Source organism: Microcebus murinus, chromosome 7 (genome assembly GCF_040939455.1).
Source record: "Microcebus murinus isolate Inina chromosome 7, M.murinus_Inina_mat1.0, whole genome shotgun sequence".
Lineage (NCBI taxonomy): Eukaryota > Metazoa > Chordata > Mammalia > Primates > Cheirogaleidae > Microcebus > Microcebus murinus.
Window position 1 is genome coordinate 84,233,952 of NC_134110.1, and position 25,080 is coordinate 84,259,031.

The following is a 25,080-nucleotide window of genomic DNA, read 5'->3' on the forward strand; positions in this document are numbered from 1 at the left end:
CAACTAATATATATAGAAAAAATTAGCTGGGCATGGTGGCACATGCCTGTAGTCCTAGCTACTCAGGAGGCTGAGGCAGCAGGATTGCTTGAGCCCAGGAGTTTAAGGTTGCTGTGAGCTAGGCTGATGCCACGGCATTTACTCTAGCCTGGGCATCAAAGCAAGACTCTGTCTCAAAAAAAAAAATGTATTAGAGGATAATTTAATTTATTTAACACCAAGATCAAGAATAAGTCATACTATTTTAAAAGTATTTAGCATTGCTCTAGAAGTATTAGCTGATGCAGTTAGAAGAGAGAGATCAATTTAGAGCAGTAAAATATAGAAAATAATTCAGATAATAAAAGTTCAGTATAGTAGCATGATATAAAATTAATATATAGAATCTATAGCCTTCACATTACAAGCAATAATCAGATAGAGTATATAATGGTAGAGAAAACTCCATCTGTATTAACAACAAAGATAAAATAGTGAGGAGTAAACTTAGCAAGAAATGTATAGTAATACATAAGAAAGCTTTAGAGTATTCCTGAAAGACACAAAAATATCCTTCAGGTGAAAGACATGTTTTGTTATTGCATAGGATGACTGACATTGTAAAAGCTAATTAAAAAAATAAACTAAATGAAAGTACAGAAAATGAAATAATGAAGATTAAAACTGAAATGAAGTAAATAATAAAAAACAGTAGATCTAATTGATAAATCAAAATCCTGATTTTTTTACATCATCTCTAATCCTGTTTTAAAACAAAGTCCTGATTTTTAAAAATTAGTAAAATAGATAAACCACTAGATATTAAGCAAAGAAAAAAGAAAGCACCAATAAGAAAAAAGAGAAGTGACAAGGCAGAAATGACCATTGGAACAGAAAAAATGTAAAACATTATAATATTTCTTTGTAGTCCTCTATACAAATATATTTGAAAACCTAGGTGATGTAGATAATTTCCTAGAAAATACTATTTCCCCAAATTGGCTCATTAGAAATAGAAAGCTTAAATGCATTGGCATTCATTGGAAAAAAAATAGAGAAAGTTGATAAGGAACAAACCCACAGAAAAGCACCAGGCCCACATGGTTTCACAAGGGAATTCTATGTACCAAAATATCAAAGACCAGATAGCCTTAATGTTACATTGAATAAAAAAGATAAACAATAGAAGGGAAATTTCTGAATTGTTTTTATAAAACAAGGTTAACATTGGCAATTAAACCTGGTAAAGACAGTGCACAAAAGGAAATTGCAATCTAATGCCAAATATAAATATACAAGAACAAATAAAACATGAGCAAACAGAAAGTAACACCAAGTTAGTAATTATATATAACTTAAAAAAAACTTTTCAAGTTGAATTTAATTCATTTATTTGAATGCTTTTGTTTTTATTGATGTAACTATTGAAGGCTATGAATTTTCTTCTGACCATTGTTTTACATATGTACTATAGATTCTGATATGTAGTATTTTCATTATCTTTTTTTTTGTATTATTCTACTTTGTTTATTATTCTATTTTCCCTTTCATGTAAAAAATTATTTAATGAAAAATTTCATTTCCAAGTAGAAGGGCCTTTTCTTTTTTAAAATTTTGTTATTAATTTCTAGTTTATTGTATTTTAAGACTAATATTTCTACTTTGTGGCACTTATTCATGCTTTCTTTGGTATCTAATGTAGGATCAATGTGGATATTGCATATACAATGAGAAGAAGTTTAAAGGGTATGACGTTTGATACATACATATATACACACACACACACATATGATCTTCCATAAGATTTTGTTGCTTTGGTCTTCTATGTCCTTACTTTTTTTTATTTTTATTTTTAGTTTTTTTTTATAGAGATGGGGTCTTGCTCTAACATAGGTTGATCTTGAACTCCTGAGCTCAAGCGATCCTCCTGCCTTGGCCTTCCAGAGTGCTGGGATTACAGGTGTGAGCCATCACGCCCAGCCCTATCCTTATGTTTTTTTGTTCGCTTGATCTTTCTTGTACTGAGGGTGATGTGTTAAAATGTCTTAGCCTTTGTTTGCTTCTATTTGTATCTCCTTGCATCTCCTATAGCTTTTGCTTCATAAAGGTGGTTGCTGCATTATTTGGTGCATAGGTATTCATAATTGCCATATATTGTTTGAGAATTCTAGATTTTAGCATTAAAAATGTCCTGCCATTGATACCTGTTAGCTTGAGTTCTGTTTTGTCTGATATTAGGATAATAATCACTGCTTTCTTTTTTTTCTATCAGCTTAGTATAACTTTGCCTTTCTTTTATTTTTAGCTATTCTCCACTTTTGGTGTGTCTCTTGTATATAGCATATATTTGGGTCTTGGTTTACAAGTCAAATTAAAAATCCTTTTTCTCTAAGCCTCAGATGTATTTCACTTGAGAAACAAAGGCAGACCTTTTTTTGATAGCCTGATGTGGCAATTAATTGACAGTGTGTTTACCATAAATTTGTTGAATTAAGTCAGCTGCTTTAAGGTTTAGATAAAAAAATATATTTGGTCAGGCACAGTGTGACATGTGCCTACAGTCCTAGCTACTTGGGAGGCTGAAGCAGGAGGATCACTTAAGCCCAGGATTTTGAGACCAGCCTAGGCAACATAGCAAGACCCTATCTCAAAAACCAAAATGTGTGTGTGTATATTTGAAGTGCATGATAAGATAAAAAGTCTTTTATAAAACAAATGTTATATCAGCAAAAGGGTATTGAAATTAACAATATTTTAAATGTTTTCTACCTTTTCTGAGTATATCAAATTAAACTGTTAAGTGAAAGAATAACATGTAATTAATAGCCATTTGATAAATCATGGTAATACTGTTCCTGGACATTAAGAAACTGAATAATTGCAGCAGATGTATTACACATCCTATTACATGTCAGATAGTTTCTAGTTCTTTGCTTTCAACAAATTGAAAGAGGACCTAATCAAGTGGTCAGTTGCCACATCATTAAAAATAATTTCTGATAGTAGATCACAATATAAGTTTTGGCATAGTGTTCCTTGTCACAACAAAAATTGGGGGGATTTAGTTCCTAAGGTGAACAACATTTCTCAGTGATTATACCTAGAAAAAAAACTGTGAAATAAGAATAGAATTGAAAACCTATCTCATTTTAGCAGTAAGAAATATTCTTTCTTGGATATATCAATACAAATTTTTAAAAAAAGGCCCATTCATCTCACAGAGATTCATGTCCATTAATATTTTACTTTTTGTTTAAAAATTATTTATGAAATTTAGAATGTCTATATTGTTTATTATCTGCTGATAATAATGGCAGTAATTGCCACATCATTTAATAATTGTAGTAATTTAATAATTGCAGTAATGGTTTATCGCATAAAATATATATTTTTTTTAGTATAGACAGGGTCTCTTTGTGTTGCCCAGGCTGGTCTCAAACCCCTGGCCTCAAGTGATCCTCCTGCCTCAGCCTCCCAAAGTGCTGGGATTATAGGCATAAACCACTGCACCCAGCCTAAAATATTTTTTAACTTAAATATTTTTGGTTACAAGATATACAAACATCCATGAATTTTAAGTAATATGTATGGTTTTGATGCATAGAATTATGGTAGCATGAGCAATAAACGACTGTCATAAAATACCACATTAGGATAAAATTCTATGGAGAGAATAAAATAAAATGCAAGTTCAAGAAGATAAAAACAATGATGTAAAGTTTCTGATGTATTTAACATAGTTTATGTATTTTTTATTTTTTTAAAAAATTTGTAGGGTGGCCTGAGAAGATATGTGTTTTTTTAATTAGATGAAGGTAGATAACAACTTGATATGCTATTTAGATTTCTTTGGATACATTTAAGAAAGTTATATAATAGTTTTATTTTAAGATGTAAATATTTACAGTAAACTAGAAATTATATCTTTTGCAAGTATTTAAGTTTCCAATGGAAAATTTTTGATGCTAATTAAAATTCTGGCTGTCATAAAAAATATGCAAGAATATGTGTAATTCCTAAATTCCATTGCAGGATAGAACATTTAAGTTTGAAGACTATTGCCATACTTGAAAAAGAAGCTAAATTAGAATGGCTATTGCAGAATGCACAAATGAGGTGTATATTTTTATCTTGCTTTATTTTACACACATGCATAGGCAGAGATAGTAGTTTGAAAATGGCTTGATAATTAAAAGAGTCTTGAATATAGCAGTCAGTTGATTTTTTGAGCTCGGTTATACCCAAAATTGAAATGATATCTTTCTTTTTTGGTATTTAATGTAATTCTCCTATTTATAAAATAATAAGTTTGTATTTATCATCACCTTTCTGGAATACTGCAGATAAAAATACTTATCTTGAACCATTAGAGGGCAGCATGAATTTATTTTTGGAATTGGCTTCATAACGTGAATGCTTTTGAGTTACAGGCTTAGTATAAGCATCATTTAAATAAAGTATGACATTTTTTAGTTAGAATTAAAATCTTTCATTTGAAATTTTTGTAATGCAATAAAAAAGATGTGATAGCTGTATAAAAGTCTTTCTTTTCTTCTTTTACCTCCCCTGCTCCTAAACACATTACAGCTTTTATAAAGTTTGAAAAGTTATACAACTTGATTCCAAACTTAATATTTACCTTGATTTTTAACTGAAGAATTTCCTAAGTCAGTGTTATAAGATGCCCCATGGAAAAAGGGATTTGAAAACAAATTTGGGAAATGCTGCATGCTGTGTCCCTCTTAAAGATTCCTAAAGATGTCATGAAGAAAACTTTATCTGAGTGGTTCCCAACCCTAGCTAAACATGAGGCTCTCCTCGGCAGCTTTAAAAATTCTGGTGCCTAGATTCTATCTAGACTACTTAAATCAGAATTTCTAGTTGAGGAGTTTGAATACCAGTGTTTTTAAAAGTTCTCCAGGTAATACTCATGTCCAGTCACTGAAATCTTGCTCCCCAACCCAAACACACATTACCTTCTATTAGCATCAAGGATTACTTTATGAGATGTTGGTTTAAGTAGTCATAGAACTTTTGAAAGAGGTAAAGGAGAAGGTAAAAATTGCAGTTAACCACAATCATCAGGGAGGAATCAGTTATTCTGGATAGCCAGGTGTCCCAAATAGCTAAGGATTCACCTCTTTTTGAAAACTAAAACTTTACTTATTTCAGCAATTTTGGGTAGAAATTTTTCTAAAATATATGGCATATATTTTTCATATTTGTAAACAGAAAATGCCACAATCATGCACATAAAGAATCCTTCATGTTGACTCAGTGTCAACCTTATAAACAATAAGCATTATTACAATAAGGCTTGTAAAATGAAATATATTATGAAATATGTATACATGTTTTGTCCTTATACTAGGTATTCCTAGACATCTGTTTCTTGAGTATCCAAGGTCTGCTTTTAGTTGCATTCTAAATCATCCTTGGTAGTCAGATTGTCATCTTATTTCTTGTTCATGTCAGTGCACCTTTGCATAGCAGTGTTTGTCCTCTTTAATGCTTTTAAATTGTTGTCTTAACAACTGATACCGTAGTTATAATTGGGGGCAAAGTAAAAGTAGCAAGGGTTTGATTAGGCCCTATGGTGTTCCTTTAAGTGTGAAATATATGAGTTTTATTTAGTTCATAGATTTTTGTTTTTTACTTCAGAATTTAGTTTTCATTTCATACATTTTGACTAAAACATCTGCATTCTAGATGGAGCGAGGCTATGAGATAATTGAATACAGGTTTGATAAAAAAATATTTATTAAACATATATTTAATGATATGAAGTACTTTGCTTGAGATTGGATAGAAATAACATTTGCTTTAATGAATCTCATAAAGTCACTTTCTCATAAAAGAGACAGAATGGGTTTATTCATGCATGGGTTTTCTTTCTCTCTTTTGAATGCTGGAGTTTTCTTTGTGTAAAAAAAATAAAAAAGTGAAACTCACTTTCTAAAATAAGAACATTTGCTAGTAAGTAATGCATGATTTTATGAAATTGTCTGCATTTGATAATTTTATTTGTATCATCTCTACAAAGATGTTCCTTTATTGACTTGACCTTTTTACTTGGCATTTCTTCTCCTCTTCCATTTGGAGTTCCTATACACTTTTTTTCAGTTCTTCTATTATTGCCCTTTGTTTTCAGTCTCTTGGGAACCAAAGGGGAAACTTTCTTTTGTAACTTCTTGATTTCTGGGTGTAACAACCTCTGTTCCCTGATTTAAAACATAACAAAAACAAAAAGACAAAGAAAAAGAAAAGAAATAGGATTGCAGGATATTTTTCTTCGGAAGGAAAAAAGCTTTTTTGGTGAAGTGTGGATCAAAAGTCAACAGAGAGAAATGTTGGTTGCACATAAAAAAATTTTCTAATACAGTGTTACTGTCTGATGTAGAAGTAGTTAATGGCCTACCTTTAGTAGTGGTTAAGTAGAGATGGGTTATCATCTGTCATGGGCATTAAAGAGAGCTTGCTTTCTTTGGTTTGCTGTAGATGAGTGCTTTTAAATCATTTTTGACTGTGACCAGTGGTCTGGAATATTTTTTTGATACTATGATCCAGTACATACATACATGCACACATATACATACATAATTAAAAAATCATAAAGCAGCAATACTCTTACCATCTGTGTTGTACTATAATATTTTCTATTTGTTTTATTAAAAATGGTAGTTGTGATTTATTAAATTTATTTAATGACCTGTTAATGGGTCATAATTTATACTTTGAAAAATATTAATCTAGATGACGTCTAAGATGCCTTCCAAGATAGGATTCTATGTTATTATGAATCTGTAATCTATGATAATGAACATAGAACAGCTGGAACCAAGTTGAATTAGGAATATGAATAAGAATTCTCACAAGATTTCTGGATATTCAGTTATCTCCAAGACATCTGGATGTCCAGTGTTAGCAGTTACTCAGAAAGTACAGAATCTCTGAATGAAATATGTAGTACAAGTTTCCAGTTTTGACCAATGTACTGTGATTATGTCAATTGCTAACAGGGGAAACTGAGTGAAGGATGTATGGGAACTCTGTACTCTCTCTGTACTATATATTTATATCTATATTCCAAAATAAAAACTTGAAAAGTATAGAAGAGCATTTTCAAGTACTGTCTCTCAAAAATGATATCCAAAACTCCAAAACTCTAGAGTTTTGTTTGGAACTTTTTATTGTGATATATTGATGATAATACATTATAAAGTGTGCTGTCCTCAACAATATATTTTTAATATGACTTTTATGAATTTATGAATAATAAGAAGAAACTTAGTAAGCAGTATTAAAGTTAAGTTTATTAATCCTATTCGATAGTTGCTTGACAGTTTTTTTAAGGAGTTTAAAATTAAGAGAAGAATTAGTAGAATAAATTCTTTGGATAAGATTCTAAATTATGGAGTGGAGGGCTGGTATTTATTATCTTTTTTACAATTTCTATTTTGATGGAAAAAGTAAAATATAATAAGGAATATATGAGTATAGAAATAATTTCTAGAAAATTGCAAAAGATTAGGGTCAGCAATCTGGAGCTCTGTGTTGATAAAGGGGTCATGGGGAGCAGTGGTAGTGAATTTAAATAAAAGTAGGATTCTCTATGTGAAAATGTTAGGCAAGAATAATGATCTAATGAAGTGATAGGCATTGGAAAATGCCACTTGTGGAAATTTTTTTAACTGCCTGAGTTAGAAACAAGAATATGAGATGTGTAGAATATTGGGAAATCTTGTTCTCTGTTTTGCATTTCTAAACTATTACACCATTGAATTATTCTTTCTTGATTTGATGCCTTTAGAAATTACATACTAGCATCATCAAAAAACTCTCATTTGAAAAACAAAACACACATAAAAACTCCAAACCTAATCCTCTTCAGCAAGTCAGAGTATAACCATTTACAGTAGGGAAATAGAAGTAATTTAAATGACAGAGGTTGAAAGATAAAAGTGCATATTGGGTATTTATTGCATAACTGTCACTATGCTGAGAGCAGTAACGTAATTCAAGGGAAATGTTTGAAATTTTCCTGCTCTTCGGAATGTCTGTTGCATTCAAGGAGATAAGATGATAACAGTAAAATTTATGTAGTTTTACCATGTGTAAAACACTGCCAGCTTTTCTACACACAGATGTGCTACTTCATCAAGGTGTGTGTTTTTATCCCCATTTTACCTATGAAGAAATGGAGACTCAAGTTTAATTTGCTCAGGATCATACATGTAATAAGTTATAGAATTTGGATTTAAAGCTATTTCTGCCTGATTCTAAAACCCATTCCATAAAATTCCATACAGTAATTTTGTTATTGAGTATTTTGGATACTGTGAAATAAAATGATCAAAGCCTCATTTTAAAATGTATTTTTTTTCTAGACTAGCTATCACCATGAAATAAAATCATTCAAGAAAATAACTATTAGGCATGATAGTAGTAATAGATAGTACATGTAGGTTGTAAATTTTAAGATACATATAAGGAAACTTCAAAATGTAGATACTGCTTGTTCCTATTGATTTAGTTCTTTCTACCTTATTTCCTTTTTTAAAAAAGTTTTATTTCAAAATAATTGTAGATTAACAGGAAGTTGTACAAATAATGCAGGGAGATCCCATGTAGATGGGCTCCACGCCAGTCTCCCCCAATCGTTACGTTTTATAGACCTGTGGGACATGTATCCAAAGCAGGATCTCAAAACTGGTAGAATATTCTGTCCCATTTTATCACATAAAAATTCATGTAGCCACTGTGAAAGGAAAGATACAGAACTTTTCTGTCCCCACAAAGCTCTCTCTCCCTCGTGTGTTCCCTTTCTAGGTTCGCCCTGTCCCCTGCTTTCCCACCATCCCTAGCCCTTGGCAACCACTAATCTGTTCTCCATTTCATGCTTTTGTCATTTTAAGAATGTTATGTAATTGCAATCGTACAGTGTGTGAATGGTATTTTATGTTATGGATGTACCTTAAAATACCGGTTTGCTTAACCCCTCTCCTATTGAGGGACATTTTGATTTTTTCCAGTTTTTAGTTATACAGATAAAACCACTGTGAACTTTGTGTGTGGGTTTTATATGAACATAAATGTTCATTTCTCATGAGATAAATGCCCAGGAGTGTGATAGCTGGATTGTATGGTAAGTGTATGTTTAGTTTTCTAGGGAACTGCCATGCTATTTTCCAGAGTGGCTGAACTGTTTTGCATCACAATGAGGAACCTATGGGAGATCCAATTTCTCCTTATCTCCACCAGTATTTGTCACTATTAGTTGCCACTATTTTTTATTAGTCATTCTGAGAAGTATGTAGTGATGATATCACTATGGTCTTAATTTCCCTAATGACAATGGGTGTTGAACATCTTTCCTTTTCCTTTATTTTTTGTTTGTTTTGTTTTCCTTTTTGGCATTTGTCTATCTTTGGTGAAATGTCTCTGTGTCCTTTAAATATTTCCTATTGGATTGATACATTGCATATATGAGTCCTTTGTTAGATACATGGTTTCCAAACCTTTTCTCCCTTTTTATACTTTGTCTTTTCATCTTCTTAACATGGCCTTTCAGAACGTAAAAGTTTTTAATTTTGATGTTCACTTTATCAACTTTTTTTCTTTTGTGAGTGTGCTTTTGGTGTCACATCTAAACCTCTTCACTAAACTCTAGATCCCCAAAGATTTTTCTCCTAGGTTTTCTTTTAAAAGTTTTATGATTTACCTTTAAATCTGCATTTTGAGTTACTTTCCTTTTATTCATGTCACGTTTAGGTCAAAGTTCTTTTTTTTCTTTTTGCCTATGAATATTCAGTTGTTCCAGCACCATTTGTTGTGTTGGACAAACTATTCTTCCTCCATTGAATTGCTTTTTCACCTTGGTAAAAAAAATCAGTTGGCCATGCTAGTGTGGGTCAATTTCTGGGTTCTCTATTATGTTCTCTTGATCTCTGTGTTGCCTCTTTGCCAATTTCGCACAGTCTTGATGACTGAAGCTATATAATAAGTGTTAATATAAAGTGGTTCCTCATAGTTCATTCTTCTTTTTCAAAATTGAGTTTTTCTATTTTCTTTGTCCATATAAATTTTAGAATGAGTCTTGTCTTGTATTTTTATTTTCAATTTCCATGTGTTCATTGCTAGTATGTAGAAATGCAATTAATTTTTACATTTTGATATTTTATGACCTTCCTGAACTCACTTATTAGTTCTAGACAGTTTAAAAAATATGCTTCTTGGGATTTTCTACATAGAAAATTATGCCATCTTCAAATAGGGATAGTTTTATTTTTTTTCTTTCTGATATGTTTGCTTTTTATTTCCTTTTATTTTTTTTATTTCCTTTTTATTTCCTTTTCTTGCCTTATTGCACCAGCTGTATCTTCAAGCACAGTGTTGAAGAAGAGTGGTGAGAGTGGTGCTTTGTTATTGATCTTGGGGAGAAACCATTCAGTCTTTCACCATTAAGTCTGATTTTAGCTGTAGGGTTATTTTATAAATATTTTTAAATCAAATTCAGCATGTTCTTTTTTTTTTTTTTTTTTTTTGAGACAGAGTCTCACTTTGTTGCCCAGGCTAGAGTGAGTGCTGTGGCGTCAGCCTAGCTCACAGCAACCTCAAACTCCTGGGCTCAAGTGATCCTCCTGCCTCAGCCTCCCAAGTAGCTGGGACTACAGGCATGCGCCACCATGCCCAGCTGATTTTTTCTATATATATTAGTTGGCCAATTAATTTCTTTATATTTTTATGGTAGAGACAGGGTCTCGCTCTTGCTCAGGCTGGTTTCGAATTCCTGACCTCAAGCAATCCGCCTGCTTCGGCCTCCCAGAGAGCTAGGATTACAGGCGTGAGTCACCGCGCCCGGCCTCAGCATGTTCTTTATTCCTAGTTTTTTGAGAATTTTTATCATGAATGGGTGTTGAATTTAGTTAAATGCTTTTGCTGCAGCAATTGACTGGTCATTTGATTTGTCTTTTTTTCACCTGTTAGTGTATGATAGTTAGATTACATTGATTGATTTTTGAATACTGAACCAGCCTTTAATACCTGTAATAAACGTCACTTGGTCACACTCAGGATTCCCTAGGTCTGTTGCTGAATTCTGCTTGCTAATATTAAGGATTTTGCCTCTGTAGTCATGAAGATTATTTGTCTGTAGTTTTTTTTTTTTTTTTTTGAGACAGAGTCTCACTTGTTGCCCAGGCTAGAGTGAGTGCCGTGGCGTCAGCCTAGCTCACAGCAACCTCAAACTCCTGGGCTCAAGCAATCCTGCTGCCTCAGCCTCCCGAGTAGCTGGGACTACAGGCATGCGCCACCATGCCCGGCTAATTTTATATATATATTAGTTGGCCAATTAATTTCTTTCTATTTATAGTAGAGACGGGGTCTCGCTCTTGCTCAGGCTGGTTTCGAACTCCTGACCTCGAGCAATACGCCCGCCTCAGCCTCCCAGAGTGCTAGGATTACAGGCGTGAGCCACCGCGCCCGGCTTTTTTTTTTTTTTTTTTTTTAACTCTTTTTCTGTTTTTTGATGTCAGGATAGTACTGATAGTACCCATTAGCAGAATTGAGAGGTGTTTTCTTCTGTTTTCTCCCATGCAAGTACTAACCAAGCCCGACTCTGCTTAGCTTCCGAGATTAGATGAGGTCAGGTGCATTCAGGGTGGTATGGCCTAGACTGTTTTCTGAAAGAGATTGTGGAGACTTGATGTTAATTCTTTAAAAGTTTGGAAGAATTCTTCTCTGAAACCATCTGGGTCTGGAGATTTTTTTTCAGGAGTTTTAAATTTGTGAATTCAATTTCTTGAATGCTTATAGAGCTTTTCAGGTCATCTACTTCATACTAGATAAGTTGTGCTAATTTGTGCTTTTTGAGAATTTGGTCCTTTTTGTCTAAGTTGTGAAATTCATGTACGTAGAGAGTTTTTTTTTGTTTGTTTGTTTTTGTTTTTTTTGAGACAGAGTCTTGCTTTGTTGCCCAGGCTTGAGTGAGTGCCGTGGTGTCAGCCTAGCTCACAGCAACCTCAAACTGCTGGGCTCAAGTGATCCTCCTGCCTCAGCCTCCCGAGTAGCTGGGACTACAGGCATGCACCACCATGCCTGGCTGAGAGTTCTTACGATTCCCTTATTATCATTTTCATGTCTACAGGATCTATTGTGGTATCCCTGTTTCTTTCCTGATATTTGATAATTTGTGTCTTCTTTTGTTTCTCAGTCTTGCTGGAGGTTTGTCAATGTTACTGACCTTTTCAAAGGACCAGGATTTTATTTCATTGCTTTTTTCTGTATTTCTGTTTCCAATTTTATTGATTCCTTTTCTTAGATTACTTTATTCTTCTTGTTCTTTGAACTTGAGGTGGAGCTTACTTATATTGTTTATTTGAGACTTTTCCTCTTTTTGATTCAAATTTTTTTTTCAAGACAGGGTCTTGCTCTTTCTTTCTCTTTCTTTTATGTATTTTTTTCTTCTTTTATCATCTCATTTCTGCTGAATGGTCTCACTCTTTCACCCACACTGGAGTGCAGTGTAGTTCAATTATAGCTCATTGGAGCCTTGAACTCCTGGGCTTGAGGGATTCTCTTGCTTGAGGGACCCTCTAGGCTCCTAAGTGGCTAGGACTACAGGTATGTGCCACCATGTCTGGCTAGTTTTTTTTTGTTGTTGTTGTTGTTGTTGTTGAGACAGGGTTTCACTGTGTTGCACAGGCTGGTCTTGTACTCCTGGTCTCAAGAGATCCTCCCACCATGGCCTCCCAAAGTGCTTCTTTTCTAATGGATACATTTAGTAGTATAAATTTTTCCCTCTACATTGCTTTAGTTGTACCTCACAAATTTTGATATGTCATATTTCATTTCATTCTGTTTAGTATATTTAAAATTTTTTCCTCAATACCTGTTGTTTGACCCTTGAATTATTTTAGAAGTGCATTGTATAGTTTCCAAGTGTTTGGAGATTTTTCCTCTTCTCTTTGTTATTGATGTTTATAGTCTGATTCCGTTGTCAGATAATACACTGTATATGGTTTCACTTATTTTAAATTTGTTGAATAAGTTTAGTAAAACATGCTTTCAAAATCCATGCCTAATTTTTCATTTTGCCTTCTTAGTTCCTTGCTTTTCTGCTACTTTCTAGGATAAGCCCTTATAAACCTTTGGTTTAAAGAATTATGTATTTCACCTCCCAGAGGTGCTGCTACTAATATTTTATTTGAGTGTATGTATTTATGCAAATTATATATTCCCCTTTCACTTCAAAAATATAAGAATTTCCATGTAACTAAATATACATCTATTGTAATAAATATTTTTAAAATTGCAAAATAAATAAATAAATATACATCTATCTAATAAATTTGCGTGGTATTCCATTGTAGTAATATGCCATAATTTATTGTTATTTTTGTCATGGAGTTTGTTGGTAGTTACCATGAAGTAACAGACAGTAGCACAAATAAACATGGGGAAGTTTTCAAATGCAGTAGTAGTTCCTACTCTGTAGTTCCATCTCTTTTTAGAGAGTATAAAAGAACAGCTATTTGGGACATTGCTCTAGTGTGCTGAACCTCCCACTTTTAGACTTACATTGTCAAACTCCCTAAGGAACCTCTTCCTCTATACTACTTCTTAACTTGAAGCTGCTATTAGGGCTAGAGCCTAGGTACTTGTACCATTTTGTCTTAGATGGACATTTGGCATTTTAGAGGACACCTAGATTTAATGTCCCACATTATGTAGCTTCTGCCCCCATAGGAATTCTCCGTGTGGATCAGATGTGATTTACTTCCTGTATGCATGTAATATGTACATGGGCAGTAATCCTTAGCAGAGTACTATATATATAGGATTAGGCTCTTTATTATGTTTTCTATGCTGAGCAAAGACTATAGCTACCTAGCGTGGAGAATGTTTAATTGGATTTTTATGTCTATTCTAAATTTAGTGGGAAAAGCTTTCAGATTGCCAATGGGTAGAAGTTATTGCCATTTACTGAGAAGGGAATGAATGGAGGAGAAACAGATTTGGAGTACAGTCAAGACTGCAGGCATAGACATGTTTGTAAGACATCGAAGAGGAGTTGTCAAGTATGTGTTTTTTACAGGAGGCTGGACTCAGAGAAGAGATCTCTATTAGAGAAGTAAATATGGCTGTTGACTGCATGTACAGTACCCTAAAAGGCCTTACTCTTCCAGACCTCCATTATCTCTCTGACTTCACCATTGCTCTCCACCATGCCAGCTTCACTCTAGCCACATTAGCTTCATTTTCCAAACAAGTCAGTCATACTCACTCCCATCTTAGAGGTATTTATTTTCTGTTCCCTCTCACTTGCCACGGTCTAATATAATCTTTTCAGTCTTGCCTTTCATAGCCACCCTTGTTAAGACTGCATCCCACTCCACCCTGGCATTCCCTAGGCCCCTTCCCTGCTTTTTTCTCTGTACCACTTAGTTTCATCTTTACTAGGACTTGTATATAGATAAAACAAAGAGGAGCAATGATGGGAGTTAAAGCTGAAGAGGATAGGCAGAGGCTTAGTCCTCCGGGGCCATCCCAAGAAATTTGGTGTTCATTTTCTTCAGAGCAGTAGCAGAGGAAAGTTTTTAAATAGGAGGAGACCTGACCACATTTACATAGAGAAGCAATAGAAGGGCAAGAGTGGTTATGGGTAGATTAAGTGGGAGATTATTCCAAGACAACAGAAACAAAAACAAAACCAAAAAACATTTAATGATCCAGGCATTCTGCTAGGCATCGAGGAAAAAAGGACAAGTAGAGCATGATTCTGTCTCCCACTTAAGGAGTGAGTCTAAAAGGTTAGGGAGATGATTTCTATATAAATATAATTGCTCTAGAAAAGGAAGGTTATAGTGTTGTGGGAGCATAAAGAAATACATTTGATTCAGAGGGTTCAGGTTTATAAACTGAATTTAATATTTGAATACCTTTCACAAAATTACTGCTTGAAATAGTTTCACAGAATTTTAAAATTTACAACCTGAAGGGATGTTTATCTTATTCTTGTTAGAGATTAGAAAAATTTCTAAGGTGTTTTTTAAGGAATTTTAGTTTTTTGGGATATTAATAAGTATTGCACAGAAAAAGTAATTAAGTTTGGACAGTACTAGAATAAACCAACAGATTTCTTTATTGCAGGACTTCTCAGAATTTATGATATGCTTATGTACATTATAAACCTTCTAGAAATGTATGTAATGTATAACATTTCCCAGACTCCATTGGCCATGGATCCTGTTAATAAATAATCTGTGGATAAAGGACAAACTTTAGGAAATGCTGGCTTACATGATTTGCTCAAGATCTTAACAACTAGTTAAAGTTAAGCTAAACTTGAGTACTGTTTCCATGACTTTTTTCCTTTGATTTTTTTCTTAGACATTTCAGTATTATCATATGGAACAGTATTAACTATGAAAATGCCAAGATTCTTGTGGCCACATTTTAATACTTTATTAAATTTGGGGTTAATGAAGTTCTAAATTTGGCATAAATATAACTAATAACTTCATGTAGCTCAATGGGCAAATATTACAAGGAGTAAGTTTAATTCTATGTGAAATTTATGATCTAGGAATGTGTAATGAAATAAAACTTTTCTGTCTTTATTACATCTTTTTCATGGCTTTGAAATATTAAGAATACTTCATTTTAGCTTTATTAGCTTTGGTTCAGTCATTATTTTGGCAGATAATACTGTTTTAGAACTTAGTATATGGGGAAAATAATGGCGTAGTAAAAATGCAACATTATTGGTACTCAGTTATTAAAAAGAGTGTTTGGAAAGTATTTCTAGTAACTACTTTTCATGTATTTCTAGATCAGGGGTTGACAAACAACAGCCCATGGGCCAAACCCAGGGCTACTTGTTTTTGTATGGCCCATGATCTAAGGTTGCACATTGAAAAAAATAAACAGAAGATTATATTGTGATATGTGAAAATTATATGAAATTCAGATTTCAGTGTCCATAAATAAAGTTTTATTGGAGCACCACTACACTTGTTAATGTATTGTCTGTGGCTGTTTTCACACTACAATGGCAGTGTTGAGAAGGTGTGACAGAAACCCTATGGCTTGCAAAGCCTAAAATATTTACTATTTGGCTCTTTTCAGAAAGTTTGCAGACCCCTCGTCTATATTAATGAGTAATAGAGTTTTGGGGATTATTTTATAAGTGTAAGTATATAAAATATAAGGGACTGTGTTTTATGTATAACCAATTCTCTAAATCTGTGTCTTCTAACAATTTCCATTTATTCGTCCCTGCCGGTTCTATTCTTCTCTTTTTTTTCTGGTAGAAGTTGTATATTTTATTTTAATTTCATTTAATTTCCTTCCTTTTTCCCATTGGTCGATAAACAGACAATAGGACATCATATATTGTGACATATATATATGACATCATATAGTGTGATAGAAAGCACTTGGGTTTGAGAAGTATTTCTTTATAGAATAAACATTTTGAATAATTTTATGTTTTCCCCATATATTTGATTCATGGGGAAAACTTTGTTATATTTGAAGTTGACTTTGATAGGCTAAGACCTTTTTAAAAATAATCCTTTCAAATGATCATATTAACAACAGAAATAGTAGTATTATTAAATTTAGTTGGTCCAGTGAATTAATAATTTATTTTTTCCTAACATACTAGAGTAAATGTTCATAGAATACCTCACTTCTTTGAGTGTTGCTACCAGTTTAATTTTATATAATTTTAAGTATCTGTTACATATTCTATTTGATAGTTCTTTTATTGCATCTTAAGAGGCTTGGTTAAATTTTTGTTTCCAAATATTGAATAATTTTGCAGATGTATTTACTTCTTTTTGCAAATTTTATGGTTTGTGGGAGGTAAAAGGAATAACAAACCAGAACAAAGATGATGGAATTATTTCTGTCTTGTCCCAGCATCTAAAACATGAAATTTTAAAGAAGTAGCCTAATATATAGGTATTTGTAAGGTGCTAAACATGTCCCTTTCAATGTAATTTTTAGTTTTAATCATAATATAGACATTTATTTTTATCCTGAGTGATGTGAGAGGGTTGTAGAGAATGAGGGTACCAAGTATACTCATTAACATACTATCTTTATTCTTAAGAAGAAAACTAGCTGAGTGTTACTAGATTTCCATGTCTTTCAATTTAGCATGTCATTCCTCTTACAGATCTTTTAATAATAAATTCTCTTTGTTAGCACAAATGAAACTAGGATCACATTCTTCAGAGAGCATAGAAATATTGTACACAGTTCCCATGATTAAAGAATTTCTGGATATTCATGAACTGTGGTCTTACTCATTTGTTAGCATAGGTACAAATATAAGTTGATTAAAATACACTATAAAAGATGATTGGTGAATGGATTTAAAAACTCAGAGGAGGCTGGGCATGGTGGCTCATCCCTGTAATCCTAGCACTTTGGGAGGCTGAGGTAGGAGAATTGCTTGAAGCTGGGAGTTCAAGACCAGCCTGGGCAACCTAGCAAGACCCCGTCTCTACAAAAAATAAAAAAATAATAAATAAAAACACAAAGGAACTGGTGAAATTAGTGTATTATCACATAGAAAAAATTTTTCCTATCAAACTGTTAAACTATTAAAACAAGATGGACACATTGTGCATAATATCAGTTGAACCTTAACCAAAAAGAGTTTGTGGTTTTTTCTTTTTTGTATCAAAATAATGGTTATAGTTCATATTTTTAGCAATTAAAAATATATTGTGACATTTTTCTTATGGAACCATTTATGTGTTCAATAGTAGTTTTTTATATTTTCAGAAATATTAATAGTTGGTATCATTCAGTTTGGACAGGAATGTTAGATACCTAACAAAGAAATTTTAAAAATAAGTAAGCCATGGGATAGTGGCTACATATAGGAATATCCTGGAAAATATTAAGCCTAGAATTTTAGTGGATGCCGCTTTGTTAAACTGCCAGCGAAATTGCAATTATTATTTGAAATTTCTCTGATGGATTAAATAAGTCTTTTTTAAAGGACTATTTCAAATGAGTAGTATTCTTACTGGATTTAGTTGGTCCAATTAATAAAAAAAATGATTTAAAAAATCAGTGTTTTTTGATATGGTCTAAGCAACACCAGGCACTGTGAAGATAGAAAGAGCTATTATTTGAAAAAAGGAGAGTCCATTCTTATAGCTATACATGTGTGGGAAATGCTGGATCAAGGAAAGTTTAAGTATTTTCTTATTGTAGAACTTCTCAAGAGCCTTTACTTTTTAATTTTTGTCTGTATTTAATCTTGTGTATTTTATATAGTACAAAATGAAAAAATTTTAATATTAATGTAAATATTATACCACCCCTGCATTCCAGCTACCCAGTTGTGCCCTTGTCTCCTGCAGTTTCATGTATATCCTTTCAAGATATTCTCTGGCTATATGTATATATTTACTTTAAGTATTATTCTGTAACAATGTTCTGAATCTGTTTTTTTTTCCCCTTTGAAATACACCTTAAAGATCATTTTATATTATTATATAAGAAGCTGTGTCATTTTTTAACTTAATAAATTTTAGAAATCTTGCAACCATATAGGTCTATTTAAATCCCAGCCCATCCTTTTTACTATAGTTGTATGTATTACATCTACGTAGATTATGAACCCCACAATGTTATATGTATCTTAAAGAAATTAAGAGGAAAAAAAAGTCTTTTACATTTGTCCACATGTTTACCATTTCTCAGGCTATTCATTTCTTTCTGAAGATCCAGGTTTGCATCTGGCTTCACTTTCCTTCAGCCTAACTTAACTTTAGTATTTCTTGTAGTGCAGGTCTGTTGGCAATGAATTCTCTTAATTTTCATTAACTGAAAATGTCTTTATTTCACCTTCAATTTTGAAGAATTTTTTACTGAATATGAAGTTCTGAGTTGGTAGCTGTTTTACTTTCAGCACTTGAAAGATACTGTTCCACTGTCTCCTGGCCTCAGTTTTTTCTAATGGTAAATCAGCCACCATTTGAATTATTCCCTGTATCCAATATGTTGTTTTTAGCAATTCAACTAAAATGTATCTTGTATGGTTTTCTTTATGTTAATATTAATCTGGTTCACTGAGCTGTTTGAATAGGTAAATATGTCTTTAACATCTTTTACCAAAAGATGATTTTGGCCCTTTTGTCTTTTAATATTTTTCTGTCCCCTTTTCTCACTCCTCTCCTTCTGTTAGACCTTTTAATATTGTCCCCCAGGTCCCTAAGGCTTGGTTCATTATTTTCAATCTTTTTTTCTCTATACTCTTTAGATTGTATAATTTCTGTTGATCAATCTTGATTCCTCTGTCATCTCCTTTCTGCTGTTATGTCTGTATAGTGAATTTTAAATTTGAATATCATATTCTAGAATTTCTGTTTTTTTTATAGTTATTGTTCTCTGCTGAGATTGTTCATTCATTTATTCATTAAAAGCATTTTCATTTATCTCTTTGAGCATAGTATAACCTTGTCTGTTAAATCTAACATATGGGTGTCATTTCAGGGTTAGTTTCTGTTGATTGTCTTTTTTCTTGAAAATGGATAATTTTTTCCTGCTTCTTCATATGTTGAGTCATCTTGGATTGTAATCTGCACATTGTAAATTATGTTGTAGGAACTAGATTTTATTATGTTCCTTTGAAGTGTAATAATTTTTTTTTAAAGCAAGCAGTTAATTGGCTGGAGTCTACCAACAAAATTGTTTTCTGCACTGGATGACATCTCAAATTTCAGTCTCTTAGCTGGGTTGCTATGAGTCTGTCCTAGGTGTGTGTGTGGTTCAGGGATAAGATGGAGATTTGGACAGAGTGTTTTTACACAAATATGGTGCTCCCCCTTTCTAGGTCTTTTATTTCTGTGATTTTCCCATTCATACTCCAGTGACAGTGATTGCTCTGAGCTCTTTTTTTTTTTTTTTTTTGAGACAGAGTCTCACTTTGTTGCCCGGGCTAGAGTGAGTGCCGTGGCGTCAGCCTAGCTCACAGCAACCTCAAACTCCTGGGCTCGAGTGATCCTTCTGCCTCAGCCTCCCGGGTAGCTGGGACTACAGGCATGCGCCACCATGCCCGGCTAATTTTTTATATATATATATCAGTTGGCCAATTAATTTGTTTCTATTTATAGTAGAGACGGGGTCTCGCTCAGGCTGGTTTTGAACTCCTGACCTTGAGCAATCCGCCCGCCTCGGCCTCCCAAGAGCTAGGATTACAGGCGTGAGCCACAGCGCCGGGCCTGCTCTGAGCTCTTATCTCTGGGTTTTCAAGCCTGTAGGACATTGTGTTCTCTAATGACATTTTAGCTGCTCCATGTGGAACAGATGGGGGCCTGCCTTCAAATTCAAGCTTTTGAAAAGACAAACTCATCCTGTGCTGTTCTCTTTAACATCCTATGTTAACTCCCCTCAAGTATCCACCTGTTTTGTTCACTTTTCTGAACCTTCAGATAATTGATTTTTATATCTTATTTGGAGTTTAGTTTCTTGCAGGAGAACTGGTCCTATCAGAGCTTGTCGGCCATACTGGAAACAGGATTACTGCTTCATTTATTTAAGAACTTAACATCCCACTATGTGATTGCTCCATAATTTATTTAACCAATCCTGTATTCATGGACATTCAATCTTTTAAAAATCTTTTGCTGTAGCAATGTTGTAGTATATATCTTTGTACATACATTTTAGCCATGTCCGAGATACTCGGGTATAGATACTTGGGGTAGATCAATAAACAAAACACACATTTCTGCTCTCATGAAGCTTATGTTCTAGTGGAGGGAGTCAGACAATAAAAAAAATAAATACATTATGTTTTATAGTAGATCAGAAAATGAAAAGTGCTATGGACAAATTGAAAAGTAGAACAGAATAAGGGATGGGATTACAGTTTGAAATGGAGATGTCTTATTGAGAATATGAGATTTGAGCAAAGATTTTAAGGAGGCGAGAGAGTGAGCCTTGAGGCTCTCTATGGCAGAGGCAAGGGATCAGCCATTGATTGCAAAGCCCCTGAGATGGAGATGTGTTTGGTGAGTTTGAGGAGCCAGAAAGGAGGACATTGCGTTTGGAGAGGAGCGAGTGGAGTGGTGAGTGGTGTGAAGCCAGAGATATGACTGGGAGCCAGATTCATGTAAAACCTAATGGACTATTGCAAGGACTCTGTTTTTTATGCAGAACTATTGTAGATTTTGAGCAAAATAGTGATATGATCTTTCATTTTGTAAAGTACCACTTTGCTGACTAGGGGAACAGTTGGGAGGTTTTTACAATAACTCAGACTAGAGATGAGGCTGTGTTGAATGTTTTGGAGGTTGTTTTTTTTTTGGCCAATAGAACTATGTGAAAATTGATACCTTTTTGGCATTTTAATTTGCATTTTTAAAATTATGAATGAGAATGAGAGTCTTCTCATATAAATAAAGTAATTTATATTTCCTTTTCTGTGAACTGTGAGTTTATAACCTTCGCTGTTTTTCTTTTAATGGTCTTTTTCTTACTGATTTGTAGACAGTATTTTTTAAAGTTCGTCATGTGCTTCCAACGTATAGCCAAGGGTGAGAATCACTGTTCTGGCCTGTCCTCATTATGCAGCTGCCTCAAGGTCAGATGATGCCCTGTGTTAAGAGGTGCTTGGAGCCTACCATCACAAGGTGCATCCACTCCCAGCTGCATCTCACACTCATCCTTTCACTTTGAACTTGTCCTTCTGTGAATCCTGGTTTGCTTTACTCCCACACAAGCTGAGAACCTGGCCCTTGTTAGTCCTGTTTCCTGCCTTGTAGTCAGTCACTCACTCTAACGTTTAGAGGAGTATCGTAGGGAGTCATGGTTAGAGGGGCTGTAGAACCAGTCTACCTTCATCTGAAACCTAGCTATTGCAAGGGCAATCTACTTAATTTCTTAGTTCACCAGTTTCCTTAACTGTAAAATGGAAATAATAATAATAGATATTTACCTCATAGGCTATTCTGAGGATTAGAAGAGTTACTGTATACACAGTGCTGGCATATAGTAAACTGCTCAATAAGTGTTAGCTGTAATCTCTCCTTCATTTAACAAATATTTATTGGACTCCTTTTAAGTGCTAGGTATCATTCTAGATACAAGACATTCTAGGACTGCAGTGAATAAGATTCCCCCTTTCCCTGTGTATAAGCAGAAATCAGCTCTTTGCTGCCTTCCTAGAACCCCACTCCTGCAACAGCATGTGAATTATTTACTCTAAAATTTTCCTTTTATTGAATAATTATGTGGTCTAATACAAGGTTCTCAAACATGAGCAGGGGAGTCCTGGCCTTCTTAAATTTGAGAAGTAAAAGGACATATTTTGATTATAGTAGAATTATATTTTGATAAGATAAGAGTCAAGTGACAGCTAAAATTGTAAGTTTAGCTCTTCATCTACTTGACTTCATCATGAGTTCACCAGCTCTGAAGTGTTCAGTTTCTGGCCAGAATTTCTTAGGCATCACTGGGGTGATTTGGCTTCCTGAGAGATCACCATGGTCATGTTCTTGTCAGTGTTGATCACTCTTCTGCTTTGGAGTTCTCAGAGTCTTATAGTCTCAGATCATATTGCAGGTTTCTATCCAAGTCGCACAAGAAATATTATCCTCTGCAAAGAAGATTGTGTGGTCTTATTTGCAAACCTTTCTTTTGTTCTCTTTGGTGAATTTTTCAGGAGAATAACAAAAAGAATAATAAATGAAGTTTTCTGAATTTTTCTTCCTTTACTCCCACATGGGTCTCAAGTTTTCAGAATTCTCCATGTTGCTTGCTCAAATACTCATGGAACCTAATACACATTGGGTTTGGATGACTTACTGGTTTTATTTGACATCCCATCTTTAAAGAATTATGGAAGGCTTTTGCTAAATCAATAAAGGCAGCAAGACATTTTTTTACTGTATTGAACTTATCAGTTGTCTACATATCCATTTTTGGGGGGTGGTTGATTCCATTTTTATTGTGGGTTGGAGCTTAGAGGATAAGGGCTGGTCAGCATCACTGGCTGCTCCATTTGCCATCTTCTGTGAGCAGCCTCTGTAGGAGTCTAAATTTAGCCCAAGAAATCAGGATCAAGAAGGGGAAAAAAAGCTGTCGGGCACATCACTGCTTCTACTGTATCTACACCTAACAGTCACTGTACACTCACCTGTGTGTGACAGTTGTGCTAGGGAGAATAACTTGCTTTCACCTTTTTTCTTTCTCCCATGAAAGAAAAGCTGGCTTCTAGAAATAGATATGGAATTAAAGAATGTTCCGAGGAGCTGAGTTGAGGACTAATCACAAACTGTTGCTACTCCAACACTGTTATGAATCTATTTTTTGCACCATTATACATGTTTTTATACAGTCACACATGTTTCTTGAGTTCCAGAACCATGAGTACTTCTGTCATGGCCTGAGCACTCACACATTCCCCAGCAAGCCTCCTGCCACCAGACTTAAATATCACAGTCCTTTCTCTAGAAGTCCTGAGACTGGCCTCTCTCAGAAGGTTGGAGGTTTGTGTGGAGTTTGTACATGTGATTGAGCGCTTGTGTGAGAAAAGCCCTGCTGATATTCATCTCCACAAAGGTCAAGTTATCCAGCTTGGCATGCACCTCCTGCTGTTACAAAGCGGTCAGTGGGCACTCGTAGTTTGGCTGTGCGAGTGTTGCACATGTCCTTGACCAGGGTCCGGATCTCATCTGCTTTCGGGATATTGTTTGAAGCATGACTTAATAGGAATTTGGTAAGTTCCATATAGTAAGGGCTAGGCATTGGGGTGAAAGTTTCTTGCTTTTGTTCATGATCCCTCATCTTTCCCAACTTTTCTATATCCATCCACTCTGGAGGGAGCAATGAACATTTCTTTGTTTCAGGTTAATTGCCAACCACAGAGGCACTTCCACTGGCAAACCAGGGTTAAAAGGACCCAGGTCTCCCCCGATGATATAGATCTTATCCAAACTGAAGTTAGGGATAATGATAACCAGCTCCTTCTTGGCCGGAAACTCCAACTCAGCCGTGTCCATGGTGGCATAAGCTGCCGGCCCAGTACTTGTGGTCTCCTCAGGCCCCTTGGTGTCTGGGAGGAGAAGCCATAGTGCCGCTCTACATATCCATTTTAAAGCAAAAATAAAACTCTCTTACTTTCCAATCTTTCCGAAATCCAAATCCATCCTTTATATTGGCTTTCAATAATCTATATTCTAATGTAATATAGTAAAATAATCTTAATATCATACCATCAGCAAGTGTTTTTTGTCCTTCTTGTCTTCATGTTTTCTCTCTTCCTTATCTCTCCTCTCTTCGTGAGATCAAATGAGCAACTTCAGCTCTGTGGCTATACTGTTTTACTTCTGGGTAAGTTTTAGGATCTTAGGCAATAGTGTTTAGACTTATATATTTAATCATCTCAGGTATTATTATGACGTACTGCTTTTCTCAGTTTGAGTTTCCTGGGAGCTTGTTATTCATTAATTTCCCAGGCTTTTTCTTGGCTTCAGTTACCAGGACCTTGACCCATTTGCTTTCTTTATTTCCTTATGATTTGTTGACATTCTAACGTTCATGGTCATGATGCACTTCTTTAAAGATAAATGAGTTACTAGACTCCTACACTGTGATTGACTGACAGGTCATGGAGCAGTCTATGTAAAACATAACCCCAAACATGTAAATAAATATCTTTTAAGACAGACACAAGACAGAGAATTAAGAAAATTGTAGTAATGTTATTCGTTATTCTGTATTAAATTCTTCTGGGGATTTATTTAGTTGGTTTCTGCTGGGTTTTATAATATCTGAACTTATCAGTGTGTCTTCTGTGTACTGCCTGCTATTTTTCTTCTTCTTTTTTTTAATAACTAGAGTCTCACAAACCATACTGCCTGGTATTTTGAAGTACGTTGGCATTCTTAAATGATGAATGAACCAAGTGTCAGATATCCTCAGGAGGTATGAAGTAGTGTCCTCCCTAGTGTGATACTAGCACTGATGGGCACCACAGAGCATGTGGAATGAGAGGCTAGAGATCTTCCAGCATAACTGCAGCCCCTTCCTGGACCTCCTGCTAATCAGACATAATAATGTGGAGCTGGT

The 25,080-nt window shown here is 34.3% G+C and overlaps 1 protein-coding gene and 1 pseudogene across 11 annotated transcripts in view; one reads left to right on the forward strand and one right to left on the reverse strand.

The window, feature by feature from the left end:
- Positions 1-25,080, forward strand: part of STAU2 (staufen double-stranded RNA binding protein 2) — a 311,803-nt gene that overhangs the window by 81,223 nt on the left and 205,500 nt on the right. The gene's annotated exons all lie outside the window — the stretch shown is intronic.
- On the reverse strand, positions 23,460-24,011 carry LOC105859932 (DNA replication complex GINS protein PSF2 pseudogene; annotated as a pseudogene).